At 42.1% G+C, this 17,476-nt stretch overlaps 1 protein-coding gene across 1 annotated transcript in view; it reads right to left on the reverse strand.

Annotated features, from left to right (window-relative positions):
- Window positions 1–16,909, reverse strand: part of Pld1 (phospholipase D1, phosphatidylcholine-specific) — a 140,495-nt gene extending 123,586 nt beyond the window's left edge. The window contains exon 1 of the mRNA XM_013016155.1: window positions 16,776–16,909. The gene's annotated coding sequence lies outside the window, so the exon portion shown is untranslated. The remainder of the gene's footprint in view (window positions 1–16,775) is intronic.
- Between the last annotated feature and the right edge of the window lie 567 nt (window positions 16,910–17,476).

The following is a 17,476-nucleotide window of genomic DNA, read 5'->3' on the forward strand; positions in this document are numbered from 1 at the left end:
CCAGTTCAGGCAAGAAAGTCTGTAAAACTCTAATTTCCATTAACCACCAGAAATCCAGAAGTGGAGCTGTGACTCAAAGTGGTAGAGTGCTAGCCTTGATGAAAAAGAGCTCAGGGACAGCGCCCAGGCCCTGAATTCAACAACAAGAATGACTATATATGTGTGTGTGTGTGTGTGTGTGTGTGTGTGTGTATATATATATATATATTCTTTACAGAAGTCAAGGTAACTTTTGGCCAGAAAATTTATGATCAAGGAACTGTAGAGATTCAAAATTTTCATTTCAACATTTCTAATATCATTTGCTCCTCTTGTTTCTGTCTCTCTGTCTCTCTGTCTGTCTCTCTGTCTCTATCTGTCTGTCTCTCTCTCTTTCTCTCTCTCTCTGTTTCACTGTTATCAAGGCTTAAACTCAAAACATGGTGTTTTCACTTGGTATTTTTGCTCTACCATTTGAATACCTCCACTTCAGGCTCTTTGCTAGTTAACTGGAGATAAGAATCTCACAGGCTTTTTTGCTCAGGTTGGCTTTGAACTTTGATCCTCAGATCTCGACCCCCTGCTAGGATTACAGGCATGAGCCACTGGTGCCTGGCTTGCTTCTAACCCAGTATCAGAACAACATGGAAGCCCAAGGCATGGACAGTATTAAAAACAGATGGGCTAACCGTGACATCCTAACTGGGAGAGGCCCACCAGTCACCAGCACCAACTGCCCAATCACATGAAAAGAAAAATGGTCTCAGATGTGCTTCCTCAGTGACAAACCTCAGTACACAAATGCGAAGGGATCTCTAAACTCATGATATCTGCTTGTACCTTGGCTATCACTGAGCTGTGGGCTCCTTGAGAACCCAGAAAGACAATTACTTGAACTAGTGTCCAGACTCCCCAGTTCCCTTCATGGCACACAAATACCCTGTGACCACAGTCCATTTGCTTCTCTGAGTCTGGACAAGGAGCTATACACTCCTTGCCATCTCAGAAGGAAATCTGACATGGCCCACCTCAGACCCTTAGTATTTCTTGAGACGAAATGAAGAAGGACATGAATGACTCAATCTATGGATACTATTTCCATTTGGGGAGGGGGAGGTGTGCATTTCAATTCAATACCCCTGTGTGACAGGGTAAGATCTGAGAATACAATCTTTTCATTAAAGAAACCAGTGGCCAGGCAAGGGTGGCTCATGCCCATGATCCTAACTACGCAGGAGGCTGAGATCTGAGGATCCTGTTTGAGGTTAGCCTGAAAGGGAAAGTCTGCGAGAACTATCATCTCCAAGTAATCAACAAAAGAGCCAGAAGTGGAGCTCAAGTGGTAGAGTGCTAGCCTTGAATGAAACAACAACAACCACCAAAAACTGAGGAACTTTGGTTTGGGCTTTGAGTTCAAGCCACAATAGCAGCATGAAAGTAAGGGGGAGCAAAAGGAGGAGAAGGATAAAGAGGAGGAGGAGGAGGAGGAGGAGGAGGAGGGAGAAGGAGGAGGAAGGAGAAGAAGGAGAAGAAGAAGGAGAAGGAGGAGGAGGAGGAGGAGAAGGAGACTAAAAAGGAGAAGGAGAAGGAGGAGGAGGGAGAGGGGGAGTAATCAGAGGGGGAGGGGGAGGAATAAGAGGGGGAAGAGAAGGAGGAAGGGAGAAAAGGAGAAGGAGGAGGAGGAGAAGGGAGGCAGGGAAGGAGAAAAGAAAGAAAAGGAAGGATGAAAGGAGGGAGGAAGGAAGAGAGGAATGAAGAAAGAAGGGATGGAGGAAGGGAGGAATAAGGAAAGAAGGGAGGGAGGCAGAAAGGAGGAACAAAGGAGGAGGGAGGGAAGAAGAAGACAGGGAGGAAGAGAGGAAAGAAGGAAGGAGGGAACCAGTGGATGCCGTATTTGGTGGATGGCCTTGGCATTTGGTCCAACTCCCTCCAATGAGAAAACAGAGGCCAAAGTCACCCAGAAAAAAAGAGGCTGGAACGCTAGCTTCACCACCACACCTGCCCAGACTGGTGTGGGCCGGGCAGGGGAGGCTTCTTTGCACTGAAGGCGGCTTTGAACCATATCTGCAATATGGAGCAATCTCAGCCAGCCAGGCAGGATAAACAACTCTGGTTGCGCTGCTGCCAGCCCCTGCTCCGTGGATGAGGGCAGGACAGAGCTCCTTGGGTCCTTGCTCAGGAAGGTGCTTAGGATTGGAGCCACTGCGGGGACATCTGACTCCTGCTACATTCCCCAAGGGTCAGAAGGACGTGGGTTTGCTCCTGTGTGAACAAGAAATGCCATTTGAAAGACAGGCCGCAAAGCTCTGATGCTCTGGAAAGAGCCAGTGTGTGTCCGCCAGCTGACAGCTGGGTCTCTGCAGGACCAGTCAAGCAGCCTCAGGGGATGTCAGTAATTCACTCAGTGAGGGTTTATTGAGCAACTACTAGTAGTGCTGAGCCCCAAGCTAGACTTCAGGCCTATAAATGACTTCATGCACTTTATTTCATTGTGAAAGTGTGGTGGTTGGGGGGAAGTTTGGGAAACGTTCCCCCTAAATATCACTCGCCATACTTGTGTATTCGCCTCATTCCCTACCAACCCTTCTAGGTGGCCCCTCCTGCCTCTCCCATCTCTCATGCCTTTCCCATTGCCTCTCTCCCAACCTCTACTGCACCTGTGGCTTTTCCTAGTATAGATTAAAATCCCAGCTCAGTTCCAGGATGCTTGCCTCTGCCTCTATCTCTCTGTCTGTCTGTCTCCAACTCATAAAGATTCTGAGTGAGAGGCTGAGCCCATATAGGTGCTGGGTCACTAGGTGCCATTTGGTAAGTAGATAAAACAAGAATGAAAAGATCTGATTAGATGGGCACTGGTGGTTCGTATCTGTAATCCTAGCTACTCAGGAGGCTGAGATCTGAGGATAATGATTTATGTCCAGCCTAGGCAGGAACGTCTGTGAGACTCTTCTGATTAACCACCAAAAAGCCAAACGCTGAGGTGTGACTCAAGTGGTAGAGCACCAGTCTTGAGCAAAAATGCCAAGTGAAAGTGCAAGACCCTGAGTTCAAGCTTCAGTACTGGCAGACACAGACACACAAACGAATACACACACACACACACACACCACCACCACCACCAACAACAACAACAACAACAACAATACATTGTCTGCATATGGTAGTGTATGCCTATAATCCTAGCTAAAGAAGACCACTATCTTTCCATGCTATTGAGCCCATTTCTTTCTTTGTGACTCTATCATGCCAGCAGTTTCTGGAAGATGGGCAAGTAAGCAAACAGCAAGACAATGGTAGCACAGCAGGGCAGAGGTGAAGGGCAGGTGATGGTAAAATATTTATCCTCAGCCCTACCTGGGGGCCTAGAGCTAAACCACTTTCAGCATAAAGGTTTGGGCTGCTCAAATGAAGCCCTCATAGCAAAAGTGATGTCACTTTCCCTTGGTTATTTTTCCCTGTGATGTTCATTCACAAATAGAAAACAATCTTGCCTCCTGAAATTGCTACCATGGAGCAATGGTTTCCGGATGAGTTTGAGTTGTGCAGGAAATTCTTAGTGGTTGTTTGGTTGTGTCACACTGGACAATACAATACAAACTATAAAGTCAGAAAGCTCAAGTGGATGAGGGCAGAGTATGAAGTTTGTGGGGAGAAAGGATCACAGGACAATAAAGAGTATGCCAGGCTCAGTAACACCTGGGCATAGTTGAGAGATTTGTTCTGGGTTTGGTTTTGTTTGAGACAGGGTCTTACTATGTAGTTCAGGCTGGCCTTGAACTTGAGATATTCCTGCCTCAGCCACTTCTTTGCATTGGCTATTTTCCATGTAGGTTCTGAATTTGTTTCCTGGTATGATCTGGGCTGTGATCCTATTTCGCTTTTCCACATCTTTTGGTACAACAGGCATGCACCGCCAAGCCCAGTCATTGGTTGAGTTGGAGTTTCAGACTTTTCACCCTGTTACAACAACCTGCACTCTCTTCATCTTGGCCACCTAAGCAGCAAGGATTACAGGCATGAGGTACCATGCCTGATCCTACCTTTTTCATAACAACAATAAATTGCTGCTTAGAAGCAAAAAGATAAAGGAAAAAGGCATTGTCAGAATACCTCATAAAAGCAATCTGTCTGTGTCCATACTGAATATTGCTTTTAATCCCACTATTTTGAGATTCTGCTCAACAAGCAGAAAAAAAGCAATACTACAGTAGTGTCCTCAAATTTAAAATATATTTTTTAAAAAATTACAAAAAGTATGTATCACAAAGAAAATGATTTTAAGTTTAAAAAAAAGCATACAAGACTTAATAACTAGAAAAAAAAGAATGAATTAATTAAGGTGGATATCAGTGGCTCAACAGACTGAGACCTGGAGGACCTCCGTTCAAATTCAGCTTAATCAGAAAAGTCCTTGAGATTCTATCTCCAATTAACTAGCAAAAAAATCTCCAGCTAGGCTGGGAAGCATGGCTCCAGTGGTAGAGTGCCAGTTGTGAGCAAGCAAGCTGAATAAGATCTTGAGGCCCTGAGTTCAAGCACTGGTACCAGCACAAAGAAAAAGAAAAAGAGCTGAGTGCTGATGGCTCCCATAGCTACACAGGAGACTGAGATCTGAGGATCCAGGTTCAAAGCCAGCCTGAGAAAGAAAGTCCATGAGATTCTTATCTTTAATTAATGAACAAAAAAGCTAAAGTGGAGCTGTAGCTCAAGTGGTAGAAAACTAGCATTCAGCAAAAAAGCTCAGAGTCAGTGACCAGGCCTTGAGTTTAAGCCCCAGAACCAACATACACACACACACACACACACACACACACACACACACACACACGAGAATTATAGAGAAAATAAATTTGGAGTCCATAATCATTTCCTTTGTATGACAGGGATCCAAAAACAATCTGAAAGTAAAAAGCAGTCCCTGCAAGCCACACATGTTTAGGTCCTCCATGATTGTTATTTTTTTTTAAAAGCAGGATGTAAATGCTTCAGTGTATTGGAAAAACAAGTTTGTTTATGCAAAGGTAGAGTGCTTCTGAAATCACCTGGTAGATGCCAGAGGCGATTGTGAAGGGCGGATCGTCTCACCACAATGGATATTGGTGATGCCAGCCTGTCCACCGATGCCACCCCATTCCAGTTGCTCAAGCAAAGTTCACTGATAAAGCAGCAGAACGAGAGTGGCCCTTTCATCTCCATCCCTGGAGCAAACTCACTCACATACATGGAACCCAGTGTCAGAGCCATGTGGGTTCATGCTATGGCCCTGAGTCCACTGTCACTAACTCTGTTTCCCTTAAAGTTAAATCTCCCCAGAGCTTGGTTGCAATTGGTCTCCAACAGCAGAAGCAACTACTACGCAGACACACGGTAGACACAAGAGCCTTGAATCAGAATCAAAATTTCAGATCTAACTGAGAAAAAGCCTGAGACAACAGCATCACAAGTTCAAGACCATCCTGAGCTACACAGTGACTTCAAGGACAGCCTTGGGTACATATTAAAACTTGCTCTCAAATAAAACATGCCTGTAATTCTAGCTACTCAGGAGGCTGAGATCTAATTATCTCTGTCCTCAAAATCAATCTAGGCCAACAAACAGTCTGTGATTTCCAAGTAATCAGTAAAAAGCCAGAAGTGAAGCTGTACCTCTAGTGGTAGAGGGCCAGCCTGGAGTGGAAAATTCTAAGGGATAGTACCCAGGCCCTGAGTTTAAGCTACAGTACCAACACACACACACACAAGAAGCTTTACCTCTCATCTCTACTCAGATGACTTCCAATAAACCAATGAAGTAGCCAATGAAATTAAAGGGTTGACTTTTAATTTTCTGTAACTACCTTGCTCTGTCAGATAGGCAGCTGATGCTTTATAAATGCATCCTGAACCAGGCACCTGTGGTTCATACTTGGGATCCTAGCCACTCAAGAGGCTGAGATCTGAGAATCACAGTTCTCAGACTGAACAGACAAATTCAAGAGACTCTTATTTCCAATTAACCACCAAGAAGCCAGAAGTAGAGATGTGACTTAAGCAGTAGAACACCAGCAAAGAGCAAGAGGCCCTGAGTTCAAGTCCCAGTGCTAGCATACAAAAGAGTGCCCCCTGAGCTCTTACTACTACCAAGTATTATTTATTTGTCTCCATTGCAGAAACTGCAGTTTCTAGAGATTAGTAATGAGTGCACATGGTTTGGTTGCTGGGTGATAGAGCGAGGCCTCCAGAGGGCAGGTTCCTAACGTGTACTGCTGTCTGTCTGACCTTCAGTAGGTACTGGCCAAGGTCATCACGGGGCCCAATGACCATGGCAGGCTCCCCTTCCATAATTCTTCTCCCACCACCTGTCTGCTGGAAGAGCTACCCCATCATCTGATAACAGGTCTGTATGTCAGTTACCTACCTTTAATCTAGGAGTTTGTCTTTTCCAGGTTACTACACCCTTTCTAATAATAACCTATCTTTGAGCATATATGTAACAGTGAAGTTTATGTGAACGAGTTAACACTAGATTTAAACCTGAAGGTGTTTTTTTTTTCCAATGAGGGTGATGGTTCTCTTTTTAAGTGGTAAGCCCTATTCAGACAAAATGGCCATGTCTTTAGCTTCAAAGGACGGAAGAGTTACCTCCTCTCAAGAGGCAGGGTCATAAAAGGCCATAAGTCAGAACCAAAAACCACCCCTGACCAAGTTCATTTTGTCCAATACTTTCTACCTGTTTACAGAGTTATAAACCCTAGCAGTTCCACATCTAAAAGTTACACTTGCAAATGAAAGGGGTCATAAGCTGGCCAGATGCAAGCTGGCTTGCATCTGTAGTCCTTGCTATTCAGGAGGCTGAGATCTGAGGACCTTGGTTCAAAGCCAGCCCAAGCAGTAAAATCTGTGAGATTCTCACCTCCAATTAACCATCAAAAAAGCCAGAAGTAGAGCTGTAGCTCAAGTGGTAGAACATCAACCTCGGGTGAAAAAAGTTCAAGATGGCCCCCAGGTACTGAAAATTATCTTCTGGATTCAGAGCTTTTTCTAGAAACTGCATTTAAAAAAAAAAGGTTTCATAATTCAGGAAAAGGAAGGAAGTGAGCATTCTTGAGGTCAAGGAGCCAGTGGGAAGCAGAATGAAGTTTATGGCTCCAAGGAGTCTTACAGAAACCAAGTTCAGAGGCCACTGTGAGCAGAGGTACATATTAACTTGCTAGAAACCCTGGTCAGAGAAAGCACAGGCTTGCAGAACACAGACTCAAGGAACATGCATGCGTGTCCAACACAGCCGACATGAATCCAGGAATAGATTAGTAGTTAAAACGGATAACCAAGAAACCAACCACAGTGCCGCGGGCCCACTTACTGACGTGCTAGTCTCAGCAAATTTACTAGTGTGTACAAACACGAACACACCATTCTGATCTGACCATGCCATTTTAAAAAAACGAAGAGGAGGTGGCATTGACCCATGCACTGTAGTCATAAACGGATATGTTGAATCGAAACCCTTAGAAGATAATAATGTAAGCGTGGGTTGGGAGGGATGGGGGAGAATGTTGAAAGAGGTGACAGTAAGCAAGAGGCATTGCATTCACAAACTGCTTTCCTGAACAATGATTCCTTTGTACAGCTATTTAAAGAGAAGAAAAATCTTTAAAAAATAAGCTCAGGGACATCATCCAGGTCCCAAGTTCAAGCCCCAGGTCCAGCATGCATACACACACACACACACACACACACACACACACACAGAGAGAGAGAGAGAGAGAGAAAGAGAGAGAGAGAGAGAGAGACTAGAAGAAAATCTACATTCAAATTAGGCTTTAAAACCAGCCTCCACTCTTCTTTATGGCAAAATAATACTCGATACTCGATTGTGCAAATACACCATATATGTAAGGTATATGTATGTGTGTGTGTGTGTGTGTGTGTATCTTACAGCAGCATACTCTCAATTCCAACCACCCATCCCTTGTAATCATTTATTTCCATTTATCTGCTATCATTTATTTTTCCCTATCTCTATACTCATATAGTAAATGGATGCTACTACTAACATAAATAAAGTTAATTCTTAGATCAACTATTAAAACAAAACAAAATATAGAGAAAAGGGCATATACAAAGTTCATCCCTGCAACTAAAGAGATAAAACTAACCAGGATGAATACAGCCATCTGTCTTTACGTTCAAACCCACACACAAGGGCAGGCTGCGTGGTCCTGGATGAACAGCCTGCATTTGTGGGGAGCCCTGGGGCTTCGCATGGTGGAACTCCTGGGGGGAAGGAGAGGCAGAGGGGATGGCAGGACCCAGGGCCCTGGTCAGGCTGGATCTGAATGCGGCTCTGCCTTGTACAGGCTACAGCAACGTCTTTCCATTCTTGGGTCTTGGCTTCCTCATTTGGAGAAAAGGCTTTGTTGGATTTCTTTGCTTTATGATGTCCTTTCTGACCCCTTTTCAGAATCAAGGAGAACTCACTGGCTGGGCCATTCAGGAAATGCAAGGCTTCCTAAAATAAGGGGTGCTCCATCAGCACCCCCCTTACCCTGTGTCTGCACTCAGAAAGTGGTTCCTTATATCTACTTCAGCTTAGAAGTCCACCTCAGACCTGTCCTCCAGACTGACGTAGGACCTCTGAGGCCACTCCTAATAAAAGGGGCTCGGAGATATGCACCAGCATGGAACTCGCCAAAAAGAAAAGAACTAGGACACTGGAGGTCCTGGGATTGGGGCCGTTGGCCTGAGGACTGGTAAATTCAAGCAAGGAAGAACTTCCCAGGGCATCTACAGTGGACAGATGCTAAGGTGTACTCTCAAAGCCCTGTTGGACCCCAAATGAATCCACTGATGATGTGGACCCATTTTTTATGATTTATAGTCCACACTTAGACCCATACTCTTTGCTTTATAGATAGACTAGCATGAGCCATCAGCACCTAGCTGAGAAACTAGTACTCATGACTAAGGCAATGGTGCATCCTAACTCTATAGCTTAGGAGACAATGTGGGTTCCAGTCTTAACTGGCTCTTAGGAAGTGCCTAGTAGCTACATCTGTATCTCATTATCTGTTTTAAGGTGTGGAGCTCAACATCATCCTGGTTTTCAGCAGAGCTGTCATCTCCCATCCTATGAGGGTGGCTGAGAAACATCAAAGGCCCTCTTCCAAGCCAGGGGCTCTCATCTTTTATTTTATCTGACCATTTCTCATTGCCATGTTCCTTCAATTCTGAAGGAATGACAAAGAAATGTTTATTGAACAGCTATGTTACATAAGGGCTGGGGAAATAGCTCTGTGATAGAGTTCTTACCTAAATTATGTTAGTTCCTGGGTTCAATCCCCAGTAATGCAAAACAAGACTAACCATCCTATATATGTGCTTTCATTGCTAATATTTATTATTTCCTTTAATTTTTGTCTTTCTACTGATATTATTGTCTTTAGTCTTTGGTTCTAATATTTAATATGTGTATGTAATAGTACACAAATAACTTTATAAGCAACCTCAAATCCATAGAACATAAATGCAGTCATAAAATATGAGATTAAAAAAGTTTGTTTCCAGTGAATAATAAATACACTTACTATTTAGAATGCAAAAGCACTGAGATGGGCCTATTATATACATTATTTCAGTTAATTCTTATGAGAGCCTTCTATGTAAACACTAATATTATTGTCTCTTTTTTATTTTTATTTTTTATTGTGTTATTGTCTCTTAAAACAGAGCTGGGATTGGTCGCTCACTCTTCTAATCCTCAGAGGCTGAGCTCTGAGACTCAATGTTCAAAGCCAGCCTGGGCAGACAAATCTGAGAGACTCTTTAACTAATCAGGAAAAAGCCAGAAGTGGAAATGAGGCTCAAGTAGCAAAATCCCAGCATTGAGTGTAAAAGCTAAGGAAGAACATGATGCCCTGAGTTCAAGCCCCAGTACTGGCACAAGAAAAACAAAATGAGTCTTACGAAATCAAGTAATTCACTCAAGGCCACAGTTAAAAATCAGTGGTCCATCCAACAATTTTGCAACATAGTCTATAACCTCACATTAATGAGTAGGTACTCTCATATTTATTGTAAATTTTGAACAGCTAAAAAGTTAGAAACTCAAAACCTAATAAAACAGGTGACAACTCTGGATCATTTGGTCTTTGTCTCCTCCTACTTCAGAACACTGTTGAGTTACCACAGTTACCAGGGTAACCAGGTCATAGAGCCTGAGTGGTCTGAATATTACTTGAGCATCCTAGTTAAACTCCCAGGATTCCTCCTTCCTGAGTCTATTTGCATGAAATGTTCAGAATGGGCAAATCTAACTAGAGAGAAAGTAAAATAAGGTCTTAGGGCTGGAGGAGAAAGAGAATGAAAACATTCCTTTTCAGTGGTGAAAATATTAAAAATGGGTTACAGTGATGGTTACAGAATGCTAACGACTCTAACACCATGGAGTTGCACACTTTAAAGAGGTTACGTTTATAATATACAAATTATATAATAGTAATAAAACTGCTAAAAGCAAAACAACTTCCATGCTCCAGTATCAAGTGTCACTCTGTGTGGCTGCGGCCTTCCAAAACAAACATGGGAACCAGATGTGTGTTCAAAAGCCTGAACCAAAGAACAAAATGTCCAAACAACAATCGTGAGAGTGACTTAGTTTGCAAGAAGGGTTGGTTTTCCTTGGAAGCAGAAATCAGCCTTTCACCTCTTGATGGACTGTCATTCAGTAAGGGCAGAATGACATTAGCTTTAGATTTTACCAACTGAGAATGAATGAAAATATAATTTCACTCATTATGATGAAAATCTGTTAAATTGGACAGATGGGAATATTAGCAAGAACAGCACAGGGCAAACTAAGGACCCAGCAAGCACTAATGGCGCCTTAAGGAGGCTGGCATTGTCGGCTTCAGTGACTTTGTCCAGAAAAGAAGAGAGGAGAGGAGAGAGGTCAACTGGCCCGAGGCTTCCCATCTTCCTATCTATGCCCAGTCCTCTCTTCCAAGGGTAGATGTGTTGGTTCGTTCTTGCTGTACACTCATCATCAAATCTGTTATCGGTCTGGACTTGCTGCAAAGCCATCCAGGTGTTCTCCATGGACTGATGTATCAAGCGTTTAAATGAGCTTTTTCCCACATCACTTACTAAATAAGCTGTCTCTGCCTTATAATTGATTAGCTCTAACATTTGATGAGATTTTTAAGCTTGATGCCAAAAAATAACACAGCTTGGTATATCTGAGCAAAATACTTGTTTTTCAAGTAATATTCTCCAATCCTTTATAAAAGAATAATTTGCTATATGTTTAACCTATCAGTCCTAACCCCCCTCTCTCTCTCCCTCCCTTCTCTCTCTCTCTTTCTTTCTCTCCCTCCTCCCTCCCTCCCTCCCTCTCTCTCCTCTCTCTCTCTCTCTCTCTCTCTCTCTCCCCCCCCCAGTTCTGGGGCTTGAACTCAGGGCCTGGGCACTATCCCTGAGCTTCTTTTGCTCAAGGCTAGCACCCTGTTACTTGGTCCACAATGACACTTTCGACTTTTTCTGTGTATGTGGTACTGAGGAATTGACCCCAGGGCTTCATGCATGCTAGGCAAGCACTCTACCACTAACCCACATTCCCAGCCCTAATTTCATTTTTCTATTAAAAATAATAAATTCTTCCAGGCATTCACACACATGGTGGGACCAGAGGAGGATACACTTAGGGGAGGAATATAAAAGTGTAATGCCTTTAGGTACCTCTGATTATATATATTTTTAATGAATAGTAATAATAAATTCTTCTTAAATGAAATATTATTTTAAAAATCAAAAAGCTTAAGGTAATTTTTAGAGTTGTTCCTTAATGATTATGAATATTGTTAGTCTTAAATTTGGAGCATATTTTGTTCACTTTTTCTTTTCTTCATGAAACTTTTATCTTCTTTTTTATTTTTTGTGAACATAAAGAAACCATGTTTTAAAAGTGCTAATATTCAGAGAAGCATATAAAGAAAAAATAAACCAGAAGTTCCCCCTCCTCTTTTGAAAATAGTCCACTAACCCTAATTACTTTAAGAGTATAATTCTTTCTCTGGCTTTTTTAAGCACTATACAGACAGGTGTAAACACTCAGTAAGGTGATTTTAAAAAATAGTTATCTCCAGAATCTTAACTTAAATACCTACCATCACCATTTTCTTCTACTACACATTTTCAAAAACATTATAATGATTTATCATGTGATTTTCTTTTGATACGGTATGCTTTAACTGCCATATTTCACAATAATATTATGCTTCAATGCACATTTCTGTACCTTTTCAAACTGAGAAACCTCAGATCTCAGAACTCTTTTCTTCTGTTATTTTCTCTGTTAATTTTGGGAAATGAAAATGCTTTCCTGTCCAAAGATCAGAATTTTTACTATTTGATTTATTTTCTTTCCTTCATTATGTTTATTTTCTTTCCTTCATTATATTATTTTTAACTTAGATCTCTTAATCTGCCTGCACTAAATTGTCACATATTTTTAAATTTTCTACACCTATTTGTCACATATTTATGCCCTAGCCATATGTAGTATAGGTTATTTGCTCAATATTTTTCTTTTTCTTTTCTTTTTGTTTTTTTTTTTTTTTGGTCCGGTCATGGGGCCTGAACTCTGGGCCTGGATGCTGTCCCTCAGCTCTTCAGCTCAAGGATAGCACTCTACCACTTAAGCCACAGTGCCACTTCCGGTTTTTTTCTTTTTTGCTTATGTGGTGCTGAGGAATCGAACCCAGGGCCTCAGGCATGCAAGGCAAGTGCTCTACCACTGAGCCCCCTTCCCAGCCCTCGCTCAATATTTTTCAAATGTGTATTTCTGTTTTTATAGGATACATTTCTTTTGTCTCATAATCTTAACTCTCCACAGAGCTTAAGAAAGTCCTGACACAATTACCAGACCCAGAAACACTGAAAAAAAAAAATTCCAGAGTTTGGATTATCAGCAGGAAGTCATTCTAGGCAGCAAGGAAGAGTACAGAAAAACAAAACAATCAGAAAATCCACGTTCCTACTTTTGGTGGTTCTATTATGCTGACCTTAAAAAGTTCTCAAGACAGCTTTAGGTGGCAGAGCACAATAAGTGGTCACTTACTCTCTGCCTGGAAGGGACAGTGCTGGTCTCATCCACCTGCCACAGACAACCTCTATATTCTGTGATTGGTCACCAGGTTCTGGTCATTGGTCACCAGCAGAACAAGAAGGAGGCAGAACCCAAACTCACTCATTCCCTCCCATAGAGAAAGGACTTGAGGACATGCGGGACAAGCCTATAGGTTGACAGGGCATTCATGGAAGAGCCTTTGGAAGGAAAGCTGGCACAGACATCAGTGTTCACATGGCTGCTTCTCATTCATGATAAATATTGGGTTTTACATTCTATTTGTGTGTGTTGGTAGTGGGGTTTGAATTGAGGCCTCATGCTCTTGCTTCACTTTTTTTTGCTGAAAACTAGTACTCTACCATTTGATCCACACCTCCACTTCTAGCTTTTTGCTGGTTAACTGGAGATAAAGAGTCCCACAGATTTTTCTGCTCAGGCTGCTTTCAAATGGTGATCCTCAGATCTCAGTCTCCTGAGTAGCTAGGACTACAGGAGTGAGCCACCTGGCTCCTGGCTGGATTATACATTCAAAAAAGGCACACTTATGGGTTTTCTCTGACCACAGCCCTCCTTGATGCTATTGCTGTGGCTTCCTAGCTGGATCAAGTGTCTTGCCTGTTCTGAGACAATTCTTCAACTTGCAAATGGAGATAGTATAGACAAACTCTTGGGGTTATTCTGAGGATTCAGTAAGATGCTTAGAATAGTGGCTGCTCTAGGAAATTCCTTTAGAGTGATCACTATTTTTGCTATCACAGCTACTCTACTGCTTTTCCACCATCTCCTCCAGACAAGCTAGGTCAAAATTAAATTGGGTTCCTCAGAATGACACAAGGAACTGGGAAGTGCAGAGTGGTCCATTGAACTCCAAGAAAATGATTCATTCCTCAGCATTTGTAATCCTTCTGGAAAATGGAAAGTTAGCCATCATCACTATGAGAACAGTGGATTTTAGGGATGGATGGCATTGCACTCCCCTCTCCCACCCTACTTTCTGATATGCAAGCATAAGATCCTTGCACCCTGCAGATATGTAGGTCAAGTGAAAGGCTTAAAGACAAGAACAACAGGGTTAGAAGGGAAAAAGGCAGAACTGAGCCTGATAGTCACTGAATAAATCTGTAAGTACATAAACGGAAGGTCAAGGGCCTTCGCCTTCTAAAGGGTGTACTACAACATTCAGGATTATACAAATGGGATTGACTTGAGGTGTGAACGGAACCAGGTGATCAGAGGAAACTCTCTCAAGGTTTAGCAGTCAGAAAATCCACTTCTAATATCATAGCTCACTTCTTTATTGGTGGCCTATCTTCTACCACCATCCAATTTTTTCCCAGTGTTTCAGGAGTGACAATTGGCCTAAGGCTTTGTCTCCACCTTTGAAAGTCATAACCATTTGGAAAGAAAATTGTCACCCAGGTCTCTGGGACATCAGCTAGGTTCATAAATCATCCAAGATGCACGAGATAGCTGGAGTATCTTGAATGTCGACAGAAGGCATGCTGGATAAAAATTAATCAGAGCCAAGCTCAACTTGAACTTCGATGGTATAGACAGAGCAAAAGGCTGGTCTTTGCTTGAATTGAGCCAGAAGCAGAGATGTAAAGGTGACAACCAGGCGAGCAAGTACAGTGCATGCTCCAAACTGAACATTGAGAACAATCTAGATTCCTTTAGACATGTTAGCAAGATTTACAGACCTCTAAGACCCTCCACTTAGTCTTTTCCCCCCTCCTCATGTTGAGAAAAAACTGATTTTCATGTGCATATTCTGTGGAAAAACCCCTACATTCCAAATTTTAGGTACTTTCCTCTTTATTCTATTCTTCGTCACATTGTTGTTTGCTTCGTTACTAATTCTCTGAAGCACTTGGAAACAGGGAAACAGATCTCTGTACACAAGTGAGTTTATTTGAACCTTTTAATATTTTTTTCCATAGGATGAACAAGCAATTTTTCTTTAAAATCATCAGATTGGGGTTGGGAAGATGTCTCAGGGGTAGTGCTTGCTTTGCATACATGAGGCCCTGGGTTCAATTCCTCAGCACCACATAAGCAGAAAAAGCCGGAAGTGGCACTGTGGCTCAAATGGTAGAAAAAAAAATCATCAGATCAGCAAATTGCCAGTGCCTCACATCTGTAATCCTAGCTATTCAGGAGGATGAAATCTAAGGATTTCAAAGTTCAAAGCCAGCCAAGGCAGGAAATCTATTAGACACTCTTTGCTCAACTGATCAGCAAAAAGCCAGAAGTGGAAGTGTGGCTTAAATGATAGAGTAGCAGCCTTGAGCATAAACATCCAAGGACATTGCCCTGACTTGAGTTCAAGCCAGTAAATACACACCAAAAATCATCAGGCAGCTATAACCAGGATAACAAAGGTTCTCCTTAATAAAGATTTAAAGTAGTAGCACTTTGTAATCACTAATCACATAATAGCAGAGATACATGTGGTAACTATATATGCATTATATATTTAAAGCCCAGCAAAGTCAGAACAACCATTGTAAACTCTTTTGAGAAAACTAAAATCATGTAGCAGTTACAGAAAATATATGCAGAGGTAGGGGACAATGATACATCTGAGCAATTGTATTTTAAAGGTCTAAAGTACAACTTTTTGGTCCTGATGGGGATGGTAGCCAGAACTTTACAACTTCACCTTCAGTACAGAATGGAAATGGGATCCTTAAGCTTTAGCACCTTGGTGTGGTTTCTGTTTGTTTTGTTCTTTCTTGATTTCATGTTTATTTCAGTCTTCTGTCACTCCATTTTTTTTAAACCCAAGGCGAACATGAAGGGACCATCCTTTTCATATGTACTGTTTTTCTCAGTGGTGAGTACAAAAGCACATTGCCATATATTAAATTACTGGTACCCTCCCTGAAGTAAAGCTGTATTTTATAAAGCATTACAAATGTTGGTACACGGTCAAATTGACCATTCTTATTGAACAATCTCATGGCAGATTTCACTGGTGACAAATTAACAATGGCAAAATTGTTCTCTAGATCTTAATTTAAAGAAATCAAGGAAGGGAGCTTCCCTGAACATAATTTTATTGGCTTCATTTCTTTATTACTATTAATGATGTTTTCACTTTTTACAAGTCATGCTGCACTTTGACGGCTGTTATTTCCTCTTCGGGCAACCTTGTATTATAAGGAATCCCTCCTGGATAGAAACTGACAGGCTGAGAAAGGAATTCCATTCTGAACCCACCTGCCCTCCCCTCCCAATTGCTTACACTGCGGATATTTTAGGAGACATTCTGGAAAAGTGCCAGACTTTTCAAAAGCAAACGTTTAAGTGATATCCTGACAGAACTCTCAGGGGTAGGCCCAAGGGAAAACCGTGCATCAGACAGGCTGTGGTGTGGGATCCAATCAAACCATCCGTGTAGAAAATCATAGTCACCCCTAGAAAACCTAATGGGAGCAAGCATAGCGAGGAATTCCCAAAAAGGAACTGAAAATGTTTACCAGCAAATACAAACGCTCTAGATAAACATCCAACCCTTGTATGATAGTACCTCTTGGCCTCCTCTTGCAGGAAATATTGTCAAACAACGTCACAAGGAGAAACACACCCCATCCCCCACAGGATCAACAACTCACATTACACACCCTCACCTCAGTACAGGAGAAAAATCTGACTGAAGCAACAGAAAGTTCAAAAGGTTACTACTAACCTGGTGCCCCTGGAAAAGAAGTCGCTCCATATTATTCTAAAGAAAGAATCCTTCCTATGAAACTAATCCTCAGGTCAGCTGACAGCCGAGGAAGAGAGGGGGAACAAAATTGATTACTCTGTGAATTCACATAAACAGGGAACCCACAGTCCTGTTCCCAAGCTCAGCTTTGGCCACCTCCCTAAAGGCAACTTAAGTTGGACACACCCACCAAGCACTGTAGCCAATCAGCTTCAGGAATGAACTTGAAATCACGCCCCGAAGGTTAAATGGACGCTGGGAGGCATTGCAAAAGAAAATGCATACACAGAATGAGCTAAGTCTTCAAGCTTGCTTTCTGTACTCGCTACCCCAGAACACCAAAACATAACTTAAACAAAGAGACTCTCACTCCCTTTTCTCCCCTCAAACACTGTATTAAAGTGGCCAATTCATCTTGAACAAGGGGAATACAGTCTGCCTTCTCTGAGGGCCGTGAAATCACTTCTTCATTGTTGGCCCAAGTTGCATGGGGGTCATGAAATCTACAGTGCTATAATTTTGCATTGCCTAAGATGGACATAGGACATTATTGTGTCTGGGAAGCGAACTTACATGCTGTCACTGGTATCAGATTTTTGCATAATAGCAAATAAACCTTAACCTCCCTAATTATTAAAGTTCAAAATTAATATATGTTCAACTTGGCACTCACGAGATTA

Source organism: Dipodomys ordii, unplaced genomic scaffold (assembly GCF_000151885.1).
Source record: "Dipodomys ordii isolate 6190 unplaced genomic scaffold, Dord_2.0 Scaffold30, whole genome shotgun sequence".
Lineage (NCBI taxonomy): Eukaryota > Metazoa > Chordata > Mammalia > Rodentia > Heteromyidae > Dipodomys > Dipodomys ordii.